Source organism: Dasypus novemcinctus, unplaced genomic scaffold, assembly GCF_030445035.2.
Source record: "Dasypus novemcinctus isolate mDasNov1 unplaced genomic scaffold, mDasNov1.1.hap2 scaffold_119, whole genome shotgun sequence".
Lineage (NCBI taxonomy): Eukaryota > Metazoa > Chordata > Mammalia > Cingulata > Dasypodidae > Dasypus > Dasypus novemcinctus.
In genome coordinates, this window is record NW_026688148.1 from 12,285 (window position 1) to 31,844 (window position 19,560).

A 19,560-nucleotide genomic window follows, 5' to 3' on the forward strand; every position below is an offset into this window, starting at 1 on the left:
GTTGTTTCGTTTAGGTTTAAAGAGTTACCTGCTATACCCTCGATTATGCTTTCCTATATAGTAAACGCTAGTTTTAGAGATAGGAATGTTAGCACAAAAACTGAAGGAAAGGAGATAGCTGCAAAATCTCTGCACACAATGCTTAGTTCTCAGAAGTAAATCATATGTACCATGCTTTTTCATGTAGGTTTAAAGAGTTAGCTGCTGTACTGCCGTTTATGCTTTCCCATAGTGTAAATGCGAGTTTTAGAGATAGGCATATTTACACAAAAACTGAAGGATAGGGGATAGCCACAAAATCTCTGCACACATTGCTTAGTTCTCAGAAGTAAATAATAAGTACCATGTTCTTTCATTTAAGTTTAAAGAGTTAGCTGCTAAACCCTCGCTTATGCTTTCCTATACTGTAAAGGCTAGTTTTAGACATAGGAATGTTAGCACAAAAACTAAAGGAAAGGAGATAGCTGCAAAATCTCTGCACACCATGCTTAGTTCTCAGAAGTAAATCATATGTGCCATGTTGTTTCATTTAGGATTAAATAGGTAGGTGTTATACCCTCGGTTATGGATTACTATATAATAAACGCTGGTTTCAGAGATAGGAATGTTAGCACAAGCACTGAAGGAGAGGAGATAGCTGCAAAATCTCTGCAAACATTGCTTTTTCCCTAAAGTAAAGCACAGGTAACATCCTCTTTCAAGCAGGTTTAAAGAGTTAGCAGCTAACCCTCGGTTAGGCTTTCCTACATAGAAAATACTAATTTTAAATATAGGAATGTTAGCAAAAACTTAAAGAAAGGAGATAGCTGCAAAATCTCTGCAAGCAATGCTTAGTACTCAGAAGTAATTCCTATGTGCCATGTTGTTTCATTTAGGTTTAAAGAGGTAGCTGTTATACCCTCGGTTATGGATTACTATATAATAAACGCTAGTTTCAGAGATAGGAATGTTAGCACAAGAACTCAAGGAGAGGAGACAGCTGCAAAACCTCTGCACACAATGCTTAGTTCTCAGAAGTAAATCATATGTGCCTTGTTGTTTCATTTTGGTTTAAAGATTTACCTGCTATAACCTCGGTTATGCATTCATATATAGAAAAGGCTACTTTTAGAGATAGGAGTGTTAGCACAAAAACTGAAGGAAAGGAGATAGCTGCAAAATCTTTGCACACCACCATTAGTTGTCAGAAGCAAATCATATGTACCATTCTTTTTAAGGTAGGTTTAAAGAGTTAGCTACTATACCCCGGTTATGATTTCCCATAGTTTAAATGCTAGTTTTAGAGATAGCCATATTATCACAAAAAGTGAAGGAAAGGAGATAGCTGCAAAATCTCTGCACGCATTGCTTACTTCCCTAAGTAAAGCACATGTAACATCGTCTTTCAAGTAGGTTTAAAGAGTTAACTGCTCTACCCTCGGTTATGCTTTCCTATATAGTAAATATAGAATATTAGCACAAAAACTGAAGGAAAGGAGATCGCTGCCAAATCTCTGCAAGCAATGCTTAGTACTCAGAAGTAAGTCATATGTGCCATGTTGTTTCATTTAGGTTTAAAGAATTACCTGCTATACCCTCGGTTATGCTTTCCTACATAGAAAAAGCTAGTTTTAGAAATAGGAATGTTAGCACATAAACTGAAGGAAAGGAGATAGCTGCAAAATCTCTGCACACCATCCTTAGTTCTCAGAAGCAAATAATGTGTACCATGCTATTTAAGGGAGGTTTAAAGAGTTTGCTGCTATCCCCCGGTTATGCTTTCCTATAGGGTAAAGGCTAGTGTTAGAGAAAGCCATATTATCACAAAAAGTGAAGGAAAGGAGATAGCTGCAAAATCTCTGCCAACAATGCTTAGTTCTCAGAAGTAAGTCATATGTGCCATGCTGTTTCATTTAGGTTTAAAGAGGTACCTGTTATACCATCGGTTATGGATTCCCATAAATAAACCCTAGTTTCAGAGATAGGAATGTTAGCACAAAAACTGAAGGAAAGGAGATAGCTGCAAAATCTCTGCACACAATGCTTAGTTCTCAGAAGTAAATCATATGTACTATGCTTTTTCATGTAGGTTTAAGGAGTTAGCTGCTGTACTGCCGTTTATGCTTTCCCATAGTGTAAATGCGAGTTTTAGAGATAGGCATATTTACACAAAAACTGAAGGATAGGGGATAGCCACAAAATCTCTGCACACATTGCTTAGTTCTCAGAAATAAATAATAAGTACCATGTTCTTTCATTTAAGTTTAAAGAGTTAGCTGCTAAACCCTCGGTTATGCTTTCCTATACTGTAAAGGCTAGTTTTAGACATAGGAATGTTAGCACAAGAACTGAAGGAGAGGAGATAGCTGCAAAATCTCTCCACACAATGCTTAGTTCTCAGAAGTAAATCATATGTGCCTTGTTGTTTCATTTTGGTTTAAAGGGTTACCTGCTCTAACCTCGGTTATGCATTCATATATAGAAAATGCTACTTTTAGAGATAGGAGTGTTAGCACAAAAACTGAAGGAAAGGAGATAGCTGCAAAATCTTTGCACACCAACCTTAGTTGTCAGAAGCAAATCATATGTACCATAGTTTTTAAGATAGCTTTAAAGAGTTAGCTACTATACCCCGGTTATGATTTCCCATAGTTTAAATGCTAGTTTTAGAGATAGCCATATTATCACAAAAAGTGAAGGAAAGGAGATAGCTGCAAAATCTCTGCACGCATTGCTTACTTCCCTAAAGAAAAGCACATGTAACATCCTCTTTCAAGTAGGTGTAAAGAGTTAACTGCTCTACCCTCGGTTATGCTTTCCTATATAGTAAAGACTAGTTTTAGAGATAGGAATATTAGCACAAAAACTGAAGGAAAGGAGATCGCTGCCAAATCTCTGCAAGCAATGCTTAGTTCTCAGAAGTAAGTCATATGTGCCATGTTGTTTCATTTAGGGTTAAGGAGGTAGATGTTATACCCTCGGTTATGGATTCCCATAAATAAACCCTAGTTTCAGAGATAGGAATGTTAGCACAAAAACTTAAGGAAAGGAGATAGCTGCAAAATCTCTGCAAACAATGCTTAGTTCTCAGAAGTAAGTCACATGTGCCATGTTGCTTCATTTAGGTTTAAAGAGGTAGCTGTTATACCCTCGGTTATGGATTCCCATAAATAAACGCTAGTTTCAGAGATAGGAATGTTAGCACAAAAACTGAAGGAGAGGAGGTAGCTGCAAAATCTCTGCACACAATGCTTAGTTCTCAGAAGTAAATCATATGTGCCATGTTGTTTCATTTAGTTTTAAAGACTTAGCTTCTATACCCTCGCTTATGCTTTCCTATATAGTAAAAGCTGGTTTTAGAGATAGGAATGTTAGCACAAAAACTGAAAGAAAGGAGATAGCCGCAAAATCTCTGCACACAGTGCTTAGTTCTCAGAAGTAAATCATATGTGCCATGTTGTTTCCTTTAGGTTTAAAGAGTTAGCTCCTATACCCCGGGTTATGCTTTCCTGTTATGTAAAGGCTAGTTTTAGAGATATGCATATTGGCACTAAAACTGAAGGAAAGGAGATAGCTGCAAAATCTCTGCACACAAAGCTTAGTTCCCAGAAGAAAATCATATGTGCAGTGTTGGTTATTTAGTTTTAAAGAGTTAGCTGCTATACCCTCGCTTATGCTTGCCTATAAAGTAAAGGCTAGTTTTAGAGAGAGGAATGTTAGCGCAAAAACTGAAGGAAAGGAGATAGCTGCAAACTCTCTGCACTCAATGCTTAGTTCTCAGAAGTAAATCATAAGTGCCATGTCGTTTCATTTAGGTTTAAAGAGTTAGCTTCTATACCCCGGGTCATGCTTTCCTGTCCTGTAAATGCTAGTATTAGAGATATGCATATTAGCACTATAACTGAAGTTAAGGAGATAGCTGCAAAATCTCTGCACACAATGCTTAGTTCTCAGAAGTAAATCATATGTGCCATGTTGTTTCATTTAGGTTTAAAGAGTTACCTGCTATACCCTCGATTATGCTTTCCTATATAGTAAACGCTAGTTTTAGAGATAGGAATGTTAGCACAAAAACTGAAGGAAAGGAGATAGCTGCAAAATCTCTGCACACAATGCTTAGTTCTCAGAAGTAAATCATATGTACCATGCTTTTTCATGTAGGTTTAAAGAGTTAGCTGCTGTACTGCCGTTTATGCTTTCCCATAGTGTAAATGCGAGTGTTAGAGATAGGCATATTTACACAAAAACTGAAGGATAGGGGATAGCCACAAAATCTCTGCACACATTGCTTAGTTCTCAGAAATAAATAATAAGTACCATGTTCTTTCATTTAAGTTTAAAGAGTTAGCTGCTAAACCCTCGGTTATGCTTTCCTATACTGTAAAGGCTAGTTTTAGACATAGGAATGTTAGCACAAGAACTGAAGGAGAGGAGATAGCTGCAAAATCTCTCCACACAATGCTTAGTTCTCAGAAGTAAATCATATGTGCCTTGTTGTTTCATTTTGGTTTAAAGGGTTACCTGCTATAACCTCGGTTATGCATTCATATATAGAAAATGCTAGTTTTAGAGATAGGAGTGTGAGCACAAAAACTGAAGGAAAGGAGATAGCTGCAAAATCTTTGCACACCAACCTTAGTTGTCAGAAGCAAATCATATGTACCATACTTTTTAAGGTAGGTTTAAAGAGTTAGCTACTAAACCCCGATTATGATTTCCCATAGTTTAAATGCTAGTTTTAGAGATAGCCATATTATCACAAAAAGTGAAGGAAAGGAGATAGCCCAAAATCTCTGCACACAATGCTCAGTTCTCAGAAGTAAATCATATGGGCCATGTACTTTCATTTAGGTTTAAAGAGGTAGCTGTTATACCCTCGGTTATGGATTCCCATATAATAAACCTAATTGCATAGATAAGAATGTTAGCACAACCACTTAAGGAGAGGAGATAGCTGCAAAATCTCTGCACACAATGCTTAGTTCTCAGAAGGAAATCATATGTACCATGCTTTTTAACGTAGGTTTAAAGAGTTAGCTGGTGTCCCCCCGGTTATGCTTTCCCATAGTGTAAATGCTAGTTTTTGAGATAGGCATATTAGCACAAAAAATGAAGGACAGGGGATAGCCACAAAATCTCTACACACAATGCTTAGTTCTCAGAAGTAAATCATATGTGCCATGTTGTTTCATTTAGTTTTAAAGACTTAGCTTCTATACCCTCGCTTATGCTTTCCTATATAATAAATGTTGGTTTTAGAGATAGGAATGTTAGCACAAAAACTGAAAGAAAGGAGATAGCCGCAAAATCTCTACACACAGTGCTTAGTTCTCAGAAGAAAATCATATGTGCCATGTTGTTTCATTTAGGATTAAAGAGGTAGCTGTTATACCCTCGGTTATGGATTCCCATAAATAAACGCTAGTTTTAGAGATAGGAATGTTAGCACAAAAACTGAAGGAGAGGAGATAGCTGCAAAATCTCTGCACACAATGCTTAGTTCTCAGAAGTAAATCATATGTGCCATGTTGTTTCATTTAGTTTTAAGGACTTAGCTTCTATACCCTCGCTTATGCTTTCCTATATAGTAAAAGCTGGTTTTAGAGATAGGAATGTTAGCACAAAAACTGAAAGAAAGGAGATAGCCGCAAAATGTCTGCACACAGTGCTTAGTTCTCAGAAGTAAATCATATGTGCCATGTAGTTTCCTTTAGGTTTAAAGAGTTAGCTCCTATACCCCGGGTTATGCTTTCCTGTTATGTAAAGGCTAGTTTTAGAGATATGCATATTAGCACTAAAACTGAAGGAAAGGAGATAGCTGCAAAATCTCTGCACACAAAGCTTAGTTCCCAGAAGAAAATCATATGTGCAGTGTTGGTTATTTAGTTTTAAAGAGTTAGCTGCTATACCCTCGCTTATGCTTGCCTATAAAGTAAAGCCTAGTTTTAGAGAGAGGAATGTTAGCGCAAAAACTGAAGGAAAGGAGATAGCTGCAAACTCTCTGCACTCAATGCTTAGTTCTCAGAAGTAAATCATATGTGCCATGTTGTTTCATTTAGGATTAAAGAGGTAGCTGTTATACCCTCGGTTATGGATTCCCATAAATAAACGCTAGTTTCAGAGATAGGAATGTTAGCACAAATACTGAAGGAGAGGAGATTGCTGCAAAATCTCTGCACACAATGCTTAGTTCTCAGAAGTAAATCATATGTGCCATGTTGTTTCATTTAGGTTTGAAAAGGTTGCTGTTATTCCCTCGGTTATGGATTCCCATATAATAAACCCTAGTTTCAGAGATAGGAATGTTAGCACAAACACTGAAGGAGAGGAGATAGCTGCAAAATCTCTGCACAAAATGCTTAGTTCTCAGAAGTAAATCATATGTGCTATGTTGTTTCCTTTAGGTTTAAAGAGTTAGCTCCTATAACCCGGGTTATGCTTTCCTGTTATGTAAAGGCTAGTTTTAGAGATATGCATATTGGCACTAAAACTGAAGGAAAGGAGATAGCTGCAAAATCTCTGCACACAAAGCTTAGTTCTCAGAAGAAAATCATATGTGCAGTGTTGGTTATTTAGTTTTAAAGAGTTAGCTGCTATACCCTCGCTTATGCTTTCCTATAAAGCAAAGGCTAGTTTTAGAGATAGGAATGGTAGCGCAAAAACTGAAGGAAAGGAGATAGCTGCAAACTCTCTGCACTCAATGCTTTGTTCTCAGAAGTAAATCATAAGTGCCATGTCGTTTCATTTAGGTTTAAAGAGTTAGCTTCTATACCCCGGGTCATGCTTTCCTGTCCTGTAAATGCTAGTTTTAGAGATATGCATATTAGCACTATAACTGAAGTTAAGGAGATAGCTGCAAAATCTCTGCACACAATGCTTGGTTCTCAGAAGTAAATCATATGTGCCATGTTGTTTCGTTTAGGTTTAAAGAGTTACCTGCTATACCCTCGATTATGCTTTCCTATATAGTAAACGCTAGTTTTAGAGATAGGAATGTTAGCACAAAAACTGAAGGAAAGGAGATAGCTGCAAAATCTCTGCACACAATGCTTAGTTCTCAGAAGTAAATCATATGTACCATGCTTTTTCATGTAGGTTTAAAGAGTTAGCTGCTGTACTGCCGTTTATGCTTTCCCATAGTGTAAATGCGAGTTTTAGAGATAGGCATATTTACACAAAAACTGAAGGATAGGGGATAGCCACAAAATCTCTGCACACATTGCTTAGTTCTCAGAAGTAAATAATAAGTACCATGTTCTTTCATTTAAGTTTAAAGAGTTAGCTGCTAAACCCTCGCTTATGCTTTCCTATACTGTAAAGGCTAGTTTTAGACATAGGAATGTTAGCACAAAAACTAAAGGAAAGGAGATAGCTGCAAAATCTCTGCACACCATGCTTAGTTCTCAGAAGTAAATCATATGTGCCATGTTGTTTCATTTAGGATTAAATAGGTAGGTGTTATACCCTCGGTTATGGATTACTATATAATAAACGCTGGTTTCAGAGATAGGAATGTTAGCACAAGCACTGAAGGAGAGGAGATAGCTGCAAAATCTCTGCAAACATTGCTTTTTCCCTAAAGTAAAGCACAGGTAACATCCTCTTTCAAGCAGGTTTAAAGAGTTAGCAGCTAACCCTCGGTTAGGCTTTCCTACATAGAAAATACTAATTTTAAATATAGGAATGTTAGCAAAAACTTAAAGAAAGGAGATAGCTGCAAAATCTCTGCAAGCAATGCTTAGTACTCAGAAGTAATTCCTATGTGCCATGTTGTTTCATTTAGGTTTAAAGAGGTAGCTGTTATACCCTCGGTTATGGATTACTATATAATAAACGCTAGTTTCAGAGATAGGAATGTTAGCACAAGAACTCAAGGAGAGGAGACAGCTGCAAAACCTCTGCACACAATGCTTAGTTCTCAGAAGTAAATCATATGTGCCTTGTTGTTTCATTTTGGTTTAAAGATTTACCTGCTATAACCTCGGTTATGCATTCATATATAGAAAAGGCTACTTTTAGAGATAGGAGTGTTAGCACAAAAACTGAAGGAAAGGAGATAGCTGCAAAATCTTTGCACACCACCATTAGTTGTCAGAAGCAAATCATATGTACCATTCTTTTTAAGGTAGGTTTAAAGAGTTAGCTACTATACCCCGGTTATGATTTCCCATAGTTTAAATGCTAGTTTTAGAGATAGCCATATTATCACAAAAAGTGAAGGAAAGGAGATAGCTGCAAAATCTCTGCACGCATTGCTTACTTCCCTAAGTAAAGCACATGTAACATCGTCTTTCAAGTAGGTTTAAAGAGTTAACTGCTCTACCCTCGGTTATGCTTTCCTATATAGTAAATATAGAATATTAGCACAAAAACTGAAGGAAAGGAGATCGCTGCCAAATCTCTGCAAGCAATGCTTAGTACTCAGAAGTAAGTCATATGTGCCATGTTGTTTCATTTAGGTTTAAAGAATTACCTGCTATACCCTCGGTTATGCTTTCCTACATAGAAAAAGCTAGTTTTAGAAATAGGAATGTTAGCACATAAACTGAAGGAAAGGAGATAGCTGCAAAATCTCTGCACACCATCCTTAGTTCTCAGAAGCAAATAATGTGTACCATGCTATTTAAGGGAGGTTTAAAGAGTTTGCTGCTATCCCCCGGTTATGCTTTCCTATAGGGTAAAGGCTAGTGTTAGAGAAAGCCATATTATCACAAAAAGTGAAGGAAAGGAGATAGCTGCAAAATCTCTGCCAACAATGCTTAGTTCTCAGAAGTAAGTCATATGTGCCATGCTGTTTCATTTAGGTTTAAAGAGGTACCTGTTATACCATCGGTTATGGATTCCCATAAATAAACCCTAGTTTCAGAGATAGGAATGTTAGCACAAAAACTGAAGGAAAGGAGATAGCTGCAAAATCTCTGCACACAATGCTTAGTTCTCAGAAGTAAATCATATGTACTATGCTTTTTCATGTAGGTTTAAGGAGTTAGCTGCTGTACTGCCGTTTATGCTTTCCCATAGTGTAAATGCGAGTTTTAGAGATAGGCATATTTACACAAAAACTGAAGGATAGGGGATAGCCACAAAATCTCTGCACACATTGCTTAGTTCTCAGAAATAAATAATAAGTACCATGTTCTTTCATTTAAGTTTAAAGAGTTAGCTGCTAAACCCTCGGTTATGCTTTCCTATACTGTAAAGGCTAGTTTTAGACATAGGAATGTTAGCACAAGAACTGAAGGAGAGGAGATAGCTGCAAAATCTCTCCACACAATGCTTAGTTCTCAGAAGTAAATCATATGTGCCTTGTTGTTTCATTTTGGTTTAAAGGGTTACCTGCTCTAACCTCGGTTATGCATTCATATATAGAAAATGCTACTTTTAGAGATAGGAGTGTTAGCACAAAAACTGAAGGAAAGGAGATAGCTGCAAAATCTTTGCACACCAACCTTAGTTGTCAGAAGCAAATCATATGTACCATAGTTTTTAAGATAGCTTTAAAGAGTTAGCTACTATACCCCGGTTATGATTTCCCATAGTTTAAATGCTAGTTTTAGAGATAGCCATATTATCACAAAAAGTGAAGGAAAGGAGATAGCTGCAAAATCTCTGCACGCATTGCTTACTTCCCTAAAGAAAAGCACATGTAACATCCTCTTTCAAGTAGGTGTAAAGAGTTAACTGCTCTACCCTCGGTTATGCTTTCCTATATAGTAAAGACTAGTTTTAGAGATAGGAATATTAGCACAAAAACTGAAGGAAAGGAGATCGCTGCCAAATCTCTGCAAGCAATGCTTAGTACTCAGAAGTAAGTCATATGTGCCATGTTGTTTCCTTTAGGTTTAAAGAATTACCTGCTATACCCTCGGTTATGCTTTCCTACATAGAAAAAGCTAGCTTTAAAGATAGGAATGTTAGCACATAAACTGAACGAAAGAAAGGAGATAGCTGCAAAATCTCTGCACACCACCCTTAGTTCTCAGAAGCAATTAATGTGTACCATGCTATTTAAGGGAGGTTTAAAGAGTTAGCTGGTATACCCCGCTTATGCTTTCCTATAGGGTAAAGGCTAGTGTTAGAGATAGCCATATTATCACAAAAAGTGAAGGAAAGGAGATAGCTGCAAAATCTCTGCCAGCAATGCTTAGTTCTCAGAAGTAAGTCATATGTGCCATGTTGTTTCATTTAGGGTTAAAGAGGTAGATGTTATACCCTCGGTTATGGATTCCCATAAATAAACCCAAGTTTCAGAGATAGGAATGTTAGCACAAAAACTTAAGGAAAGGAGATAGCTGCAAAATCTCTGCAAACAATGCTTAGTTCTCAGAAGTAAGTCACATGTGCCATATTGCTTCATTTAGGTTTAAAGAGGTAGCTGTTATACCCTCGGTTATGGATTCCCATAAATAAACGCTAGTTTTAGAGATAGGAATGTTAGCACAAAAAATGAAGGAGAGGAGATAGCTGCAAAATCTCTGCACACAGTGCTTAGTTCTCAGAAGTAAATCATATGTGCCATGTTGTTTCCTTTAGGTTTAAAGAGTTAGCTCCTATAACCCGGGTTATGCTTTCCTGTTATGTAAAGGCTAGTTTTAGAGATATGCATATTGGCACTAAAACTGAAGGAAAGGAGATAGCTGCAAAATCTCTGCACACAAAGCTTAGTTCCCAGAAGAAAATCATATGTGCAGTGTTGGTTATTTAGTTTTAAAGAGTTAGCTGCTATACCCTCGCTTATGCTTGCCTATAAAGTAAAGGCTAGTTTTAGAGAGAGGAATGTTAGCGCAAAAACTGAAGGAAAGGAGATAGCTGCAAACTCTCTGCACTCAATGCTTAGTTCTCAGAAGTAAATCATAAGTGCCATGTCGTTTCATTTAGGTTTAAAGAGTTAGCTTCTATACCCCGGGTCATGCTTTCCTGTCCTGTAAATGCTAGTATTAGAGATATGCATATTAGCACTATAACTGAAGTTAAGGAGATAGCTGCAAAATCTCTGCACACAATGCTTAGTTCTCAGAAGTAAATCATATGTGCCATGTTGTTTCATTTAGGTTTAAAGAGTTACCTGCTATACCCTCGATTATGCTTTCCTATATAGTAAACGCTAGTTTTAGAGATAGGAATGTTAGCACAAAAACTGAAGGAAAGGAGATAGCTGCAAAATCTCTGCACACAATGCTTAGTTCTCAGAAGTAAATCATATGTACCATGCTTTTTCATGTAGGTTTAAAGAGTTAGCTGCTGTACTGCCGTTTATGCTTTCCCATAGTGTAAATGCGAGTGTTAGAGATAGGCATATTTACACAAAAACTGAAGGATAGGGGATAGCCACAAAATCTCTGCACACATTGCTTAGTTCTCAGAAATAAATAATAAGTACCATGTTCTTTCATTTAAGTTTAAAGAGTTAGCTGCTAAACCCTCGGTTATGCTTTCCTATACTGTAAAGGCTAGTTTTAGACATAGGAATGTTAGCACAAGAACTGAAGGAGAGGAGATAGCTGCAAAATCTCTCCACACAATGCTTAGTTCTCAGAAGTAAATCATATGTGCCTTGTTGTTTCATTTTGGTTTAAAGGGTTACCTGCTCTAACCTCGGTTATGCATTCATATGTAGAAAATGCTACTTTTAGAGATAGGAGTGTTAGCACAAAAACTGAAGGAAAGGAGATAGCTGCAAAATCTTTGCACACCAACCTTAGTTGTCAGAAGCAAATCATATGTACCATAGTTTTTAAGATAGCTTTAAAGAGTTAGCTACTATACCCCTGTTATGATTTCCCATAGTTTAAATGCTAGTTTTAGAGATAGCCATATTTACACAAAAAGTGAAGGAAAGGAGATAGCTGCAAAATCTCTGCACGCATTGCTTACTTCCCTAAAGAAAAGCACATGTAACATCCTCTTTCAAGTAGGTTTAAAGAGTTAACTGCTCTACCCTCGGTTATGCTTTCCTATATAGTAAAGACTAGTTTTAGAGATAGGAATATTAGCACAAAAACTGAAGGAAAGGAGATCGCTGCCAAATCTCTGCAAGCAATGCTTAGTACTCAGAAGTAAGTCATATGTGCCATGTTGTTTCCTTTAGGTTTAAAGAATTACCTGCTATACCCTCGGTTATGCTTTCCTACATAGAAAAAGCTAGTTTTAAAGATAGGAATGTTAGCACATAAACTGAACGAAAGAAAGGAGATAGCTGCAAAATCTCTGCACACCACCCTTAGTTCTCAGAAGCAAATAATGTGTACCATGCTATTTAAGGGAGGTTTAAAGAGTTAGCTGGTATACCCCGCTTATGCTTTCCTATAGGGTAAAGGCTAGTGTTAGAGATAGCCATATTATCACAAAAAGTGAAGGAAAGGAGATAGCTGCAAAATCTCTGCCAGCAATGCTTAGTTCTCAGAAGTAAGTCATATGTGCCATGTTGTTTCATTTAGGGTTAAGGAGGTAGATGTTATACCCTCGGTTATGGATTCCCATAAATAAACCCTAGTTTCAGAGATAGGAATGTTAGCACAAAAACTTAAGGAAAGGAGATAGCTGCAAAATCTCTGCAAACAATGCTTAGTTCTCAGAAGTAAGTCACATGTGCCATGTTGCTTCATTTAGGTTTAAAGAGGTAGCTGTTATACCCTCGGTTATGGATTCCCATAAATAAACGCTAGTTTCAGAGATAGGAATGTTAGCACAAAAACTGAAGGAGAGGAGGTAGCTGCAAAATCTCTGCACACAATGCTTAGTTCTCAGAAGTAAATCATATGTGCCATGTTGTTTCATTTAGTTTTAAAGACTTAGCTTCTATACCCTCGCTTATGCTTTCCTATATAGTAAAAGCTGGTTTTAGAGATAGGAATGTTAGCACAAAAACTGAAAGAAAGGAGATAGCCGCAAAATCTCTGCACACAGTGCTTAGTTCTCAGAAGTAAATCATATGTGCCATGTTGTTTCCTTTAGGTTTAAAGAGTTAGCTCCTATACCCCGGGTTATGCTTTCCTGTTATGTAAAGGCTAGTTTTAGAGATATGCATATTGGCACTAAAACTGAAGGAAAGGAGATAGCTGCAAAATCTCTGCACACAAAGCTTAGTTCCCAGAAGAAAATCATATGTGCAGTGTTGGTTATTTAGTTTTAAAGAGTTAGCTGCTATACCCTCGCTTATGCTTGCCTATAAAGTAAAGGCTAGTTTTAGAGAGAGGAATGTTAGCGCAAAAACTGAAGGAAAGGAGATAGCTGCAAACTCTCTGCACTCAATGCTTAGTTCTCAGAAGTAAATCATAAGTGCCATGTCGTTTCATTTAGGTTTAAAGAGTTAGCTTCTATACCCCGGGTCATGCTTTCCTGTCCTGTAAATGCTAGTATTAGAGATATGCATATTAGCACTATAACTGAAGTTAAGGAGATAGCTGCAAAATCTCTGCACACAATGCTTAGTTCTCAGAAGTAAATCATATGTGCCATGTTGTTTCATTTAGGTTTAAAGAGTTACCTGCTATACCCTCGATTATGCTTTCCTATATAGTAAACGCTAGTTTTAGAGATAGGAATGTTAGCACAAAAACTGAAGGAAAGGAGATAGCTGCAAAATCTCTGCACACAATGCTTAGTTCTCAGAAGTAAATCATATGTACCATGCTTTTTCATGTAGGTTTAAAGAGTTAGCTGCTGTACTGCCGTTTATGCTTTCCCATAGTGTAAATGCGAGTGTTAGAGATAGGCATATTTACACAAAAACTGAAGGATAGGGGATAGCCACAAAATCTCTGCACACATTGCTTAGTTCTCAGAAATAAATAATAAGTACCATGTTCTTTCATTTAAGTTTAAAGAGTTAGCTGCTAAACCCTCGGTTATGCTTTCCTATACTGTAAAGGCTAGTTTTAGACATAGGAATGTTAGCACAAGAACTGAAGGAGAGGAGATAGCTGCAAAATCTCTCCACACAATGCTTAGTTCTCAGAAGTAAATCATATGTGCCTTGTTGTTTCATTTTGGTTTAAAGGGTTACCTGCTATAACCTCGGTTATGCATTCATATATAGAAAATGCTAGTTTTAGAGATAGGAGTGTGAGCACAAAAACTGAAGGAAAGGAGATAGCTGCAAAATCTTTGCACACCAACCTTAGTTGTCAGAAGCAAATCATATGTACCATACTTTTTAAGGTAGGTTTAAAGAGTTAGCTACTAAACCCCGATTATGATTTCCCATAGTTTAAATGCTAGTTTTAGAGATAGCCATATTATCACAAAAAGTGAAGGAAAGGAGATAGCCCAAAATCTCTGCACACAATGCTCAGTTCTCAGAAGTAAATCATATGGGCCATGTACTTTCATTTAGGTTTAAAGAGGTAGCTGTTATACCCTCGGTTATGGATTCCCATATAATAAACCTAATTGCATAGATAAGAATGTTAGCACAACCACTTAAGGAGAGGAGATAGCTGCAAAATCTCTGCACACAATGCTTAGTTCTCAGAAGGAAATCATATGTACCATGCTTTTTAACGTAGGTTTAAAGAGTTAGCTGGTGTCCCCCCCGGTTATGCTTTCCCATAGTGTAAATGCTAGTTTTTGAGATAGGCATATTAGCACAAAAAAATGAAGGACAGGGGGATAGCCACAAAATCTCTACACACAATGCTTAGTTCTCAGAAGTAAATCATATGTGCCAGTTGTTTCATTTAGTTTTAAAGACTTAGCTTCTATACCCTCGCTTATGCTTTCCTATATAATAAATGCTGGTTTTAGAGATAGGAATGTTAGCACAAAAACTGAAAGAAAGGAGATAGCCGCAAATCTCTACACACAGTGCTTAGTTCTCAGAGAAAATCATATGTGCCATGTTGTTTCATTTAGGATTAAAGAGGTAGCTGTTATACCCTCGGTTATGGATTCCCATAAATAAACGCTAGTTTCAGAGATAGGAATGTTAGCACAAATACTGAAGGAGAGGAGATTGCTGCAAAATCTCTGCACACAATGCTTAGTTCTCAGAAGGTAAATCATATGTGCCATGTTGTTTCATTTAGGTTTGAAAAGGTTGCTGTATTCCCTCGGTTATGGATTCCCATATAATAAACCCTAGTTTCAGAGATAGGAATGTTAGCACAAACACTGAAGGAGAGGAGATAGCTGCAAAATCTCTGCACAAAATGCTTAGTTCTCAGAAGTAAATCATATGTGCCATGTTGTTTCATTTAGGTTTAAAGAGTTACCTGCTATACCCTCGATTATGCTTTCCTATATAGTAAACGCTAGTTTTAGAGATAGGAATGTTAGCACAAAAACTGAAGGAAAGGAGATAGCTGCAAAATCTCTGCACACAATGCTTAGTTCTCAGAAGTAAATCATATGTACCATGCTTTTTCATGTAGGTTTAAAGAGTTAGCTGCTGTACTGCCGTTTATGCTTTCCCATAGTGTAAATGCGAGTGTTAGAGATAGGCATATTTACACAAAAACTGAAGGATAGGGGATAGCCACAAAATCTCTGCACACATTGCTTAGTTCTCAGAAATAAATAATAAGTACCATGTTCTTTCATTTAAGTTTAAAGAGTTAGCTGCTAACCCTCGGTTATGCTTTCCTATACTGTAAAGGCTAGTTTTAGACATAGGAATGTTAGCACAAGAACTGAAGGAGAGGAGATAGCTGCAAAATCTCTCCACACAATGCTTAGTTCTCAGAAGTAAATCATATGTGCCTTGTTGTTTCATTTTGGTTTAAAGGGTTACCTGCTCTAACCTCGGTTATGCATTCATATGTAGAAAATGCTGACTTTTAGAGATAGGAGTGTTAGCACAAAAACTGAAGGAAAGGAGATAGCTGCAAAATCTTTGCCACACAACCTTAGTTGTCAGAAGCAAATCATATGTACCATAGTTTTTAAGATAGCTTTAAAGAGTTAGCTACTATACCCGGTTATGATTTCCCATAGTTTAAATGCTAGTTTTAGAGATAGCCATATTTACACAAAAAGTGAAGGAAAGGAGATAGCTGCAAAATCCTCTGCACGCATTGCTTACTTCCCTAAAGAAAAGCACATGTAACATCCTCTTTCAAGTAGGTTTAAAGAGTTAACTGCTCTACCCTCGGTTATGCTTTCCTCTATAGTAAAGACTAGTTTTAGAGATAGGAATATTAGCACAAAAACTGAAGAAAGGAGATCGCTGCCAAATCTCTGCAAGCAATGCTTAGTACTCAGAAGTAAGTCATATGTGCCATGTTGTTTCCTTTAGGTTTAAAGAATTACTGCTATACCCTCGGTTATGCTTTCCTACATAGAAAAAGCTAGTTTTAAAGATAGGAATGTTAGCACATAAACTGAACGAAAGAAAGGAGATAGCTGCAAAATCTCTGCACACCACCCTTAGTTCTCAGAAGCAAATAATGTGTACCATGCTATTTAAGGGAGGTTTAAAGAGTTAGCTGGTATACCCGCTTATGCTTTCCTATAGGGTAAAGGCTAGTGTTAGAGATAGCCATATTATCACAAAAAGTGAAGGAAAGGAGATAGCTGCAAAATCTCTGCCAGCAATGCTTAGTTCTCAGGAAGTAAGTCATATGTGCCATGTTGTTTCATTTAGGGTTAAGGAGGTAGATGTTATACCCTCGGTTATGGATTTCCATAAATAAACCCTAGTTTCAGAGATAGGAATGTTAGCACAAAAACTTAAGGAAAGGAGATAGCTGCAAAATCTCTGCAAACAATGCTTAGTTCTCAGAAGTAAGTCACATGTGCCATGTTGCTTCATTTAGGTTTAAAGAGTAGCTGTTATACCCTCGGTTATGGATTCCCATAAATAAACGCTAGTTTTCAGAGATAGGAATGTTAGCACAAAAACTGAAGGAGAGGAGGTAGCCTGCAAAATCTCTGCACACAATGCTTAGTTCTCAGAAGTAAAATCATATGTGCCATGTTGTTTCATTTAGTTTTAAAGACTTAGCTTCTATACCCTCGCTTATGCTTTCCTATATAGTAAAAGCTGGTTTTAGAGATAGGAATGTTAGCACAAAAACTGAAAGAAAGGAGATAGCCGCAAAATCTCTGCACACAGTGCTTAGTTCTCAGAAGTAAATCATATGTGCCATGTTGTTTCCTTTAGGTTTAAAGAGTTAGCTCCTATACCCCGGGTTATGCTTTCCTGTTATGTAAAGGCTAGTTTTAGAGATATGCATATTGGCACTAAAACTGAAGGAAAGGAGATAGCTGCAAAATCTCTGCACACCAAGCTTAGTTCCCAGAAGAAAATCTTATGTGCAGTGTTGGTTATTTAGTTTTAAAGAGTTAGGCTGCTATACCCTCGCTTATGCTTGCCTTAAAGTAAAGGCTAGTTTTAGAGAGAGGAATGTTAGCGCAAAAACTGAAGGAAAGGAGATAGCTGCAAACTCTCTGCACTCAATGCTTAGTTCTCAGAAGTAAATCATAAGTGCCATGTCGTTTCATTTAGGTTTAAAGAGTTAGCTTCTATACCCCGGTCATGCTTTCCTGTCCTGTAAATGCTAGTATTAGAGATATGCATATTAGCACTATAACTGAAGTTAAGGAGATAGCTGCAAAATCTCTGCACACAATGCTTAGTTCTCAGAAGTAAATCATATGTGCCATGTTGTTTCATTTAGGTTTAAAGAGTTACCTGCTATACCTCGATTATGCTTTCCTATATAGGTAAACGCTAGTTTTAGAGATAGGAATGTTAGCACAAAAACTGAAGGAAAGGAGATAGCTGCAAAATCTCTGCACACAATGCTTAGTTCTCAGAAGTAAATCATATGTACCATGCTTTTTCATGTAGGTTTAAAGAGTTAGCTGCTGTACTGCCGTTTATGCTTTCCCATAGTGTAAATGCGAGTGTTAGAGATAGGCATATTTACACAAAAACTGAAGGATAGGGGATAGCCACAAAATCTCTGCACACATTGCTTAGTTCTCAGAAATAAATAATAGTACCATGTTCTTTCATTTAAGTTTAAAGAGTTAGCTGCTAAACCCTCGGTTATGCTTTCCTATACTGTAAAGGCTAGTTTTAGGACATAGGAATGTTAGCACAAGAACTGAAGGAGAGGAGATAGCTGCAAATCTCTCCACACAATGCTTAGTTCTCAGAAGTAAATCATATGTGCCTTGTTGTTTCATTTTGGTTTAAAGGGTTACCTGCTATAACCTCGGTTATGCATTCATATATAGAAAATGCTAGTTTTAGAGATAGGAGTGTGAGCACAAAAACTGAAGGAAAGGAGATAGCTGCAAAATCTTTGCACACCAACCTTAGTTGTCAGAAGCAAATCATATGTACCATACTTTTTAAGGTAGGTTTAAAGAGTTAGCTACTAAACCCCGATTATGATTTCCCATAGTTTAAATGCTAGTTTTAGAGATAGCCATATTATCACAAAAAGTGAAGGAAAGGAGATAGCCCAAAATCTCTGCACACAATGCTCAGTTCTCAGAAGTAAATCATATGGGCCATGTACTTTCATTTAGGTTTAAAGAGGTAGCTGTTATACCCTCGGTTATGGATTCCCATATAATAAACCTAATTGCATAGATAAGAATGTTAGCACAACCACTTAAGGAGAGGAGATAGCTGCAAAATCTCTGCACACAATGCTTAGTTCCTCAGAAGGAAATCATATGTACCATGCTTTTTAACGTAGGTTTAAAGAGTTAGCTGGTGTCCCCCCGGTTATGCTTTCCCATAGTGTAAATGCTAGTTTTTGAGATAGGCATATTAGCACAAAAAATGAAGGACAGGGGATAGCACAAAATCTCTACACACAATGCTTAGTTCTCAGAAGTAAATCATATGTGCCATGTTGTTTCATTTAGTTTTAAAGACTTAGCTTCTATACCCTCGCTTATGCTTTCCTATATAATAAATGCTGGTTTTAGAGATAGGAATGTTAGCACAAAAACTGAAAGAAAGGAGATAGCCGCAAAATCTCTACACACAGTGCTTAGTTCTCAGAAGAAAATCATATGTGCCATGTTGTTTCATTTAGGATTAAAGAGGTAGCTGTTATACCCTCGGTTATGGATTCCCATAAATAACGCTAGTTTCAGAGATAGGAATGTTAGCACAAATACTGAAGGAGAGGAGATTGCTGCAAAATCTCTGCACACAATGCTTAGTTCTCAGAAGTAAATCATATGTGCCATGTTGTTTCATTTAGGTTTGAAAAGGTTGCTGTTATTCCCTCGGTTATGGATTCCCCATATAATAAACCCTAGTTTCAGAGATAGGAATGTTAGCACAAACACTGAAGGAGAGGAGATAGCTGCAAAATCTCTGCACAAAATGCTTAGTTCTCAGAAGTAAATCATATGTGCTATGTTGTTTCCTTTAGGTTTAAAGAGTTAGCTCCTATAACCCGGGTTATGCTTTCCTGTTATGTAAAGGCTAGTTTTAGAGATATGCATATTGGCACTAAAACTGAAGGAAAGGAGATAGCTGCAAAATCTCTGCACACAAAGCTTAGTTCCAGAAGAAAATCATATGTGCAGTGTTGGTTATTTAGTTTTAAAGAGGTTAGCTGCTATACCCTCGCTTATGCTTGCCTATAAAGTAAAGGCTAGTTTTAGAGA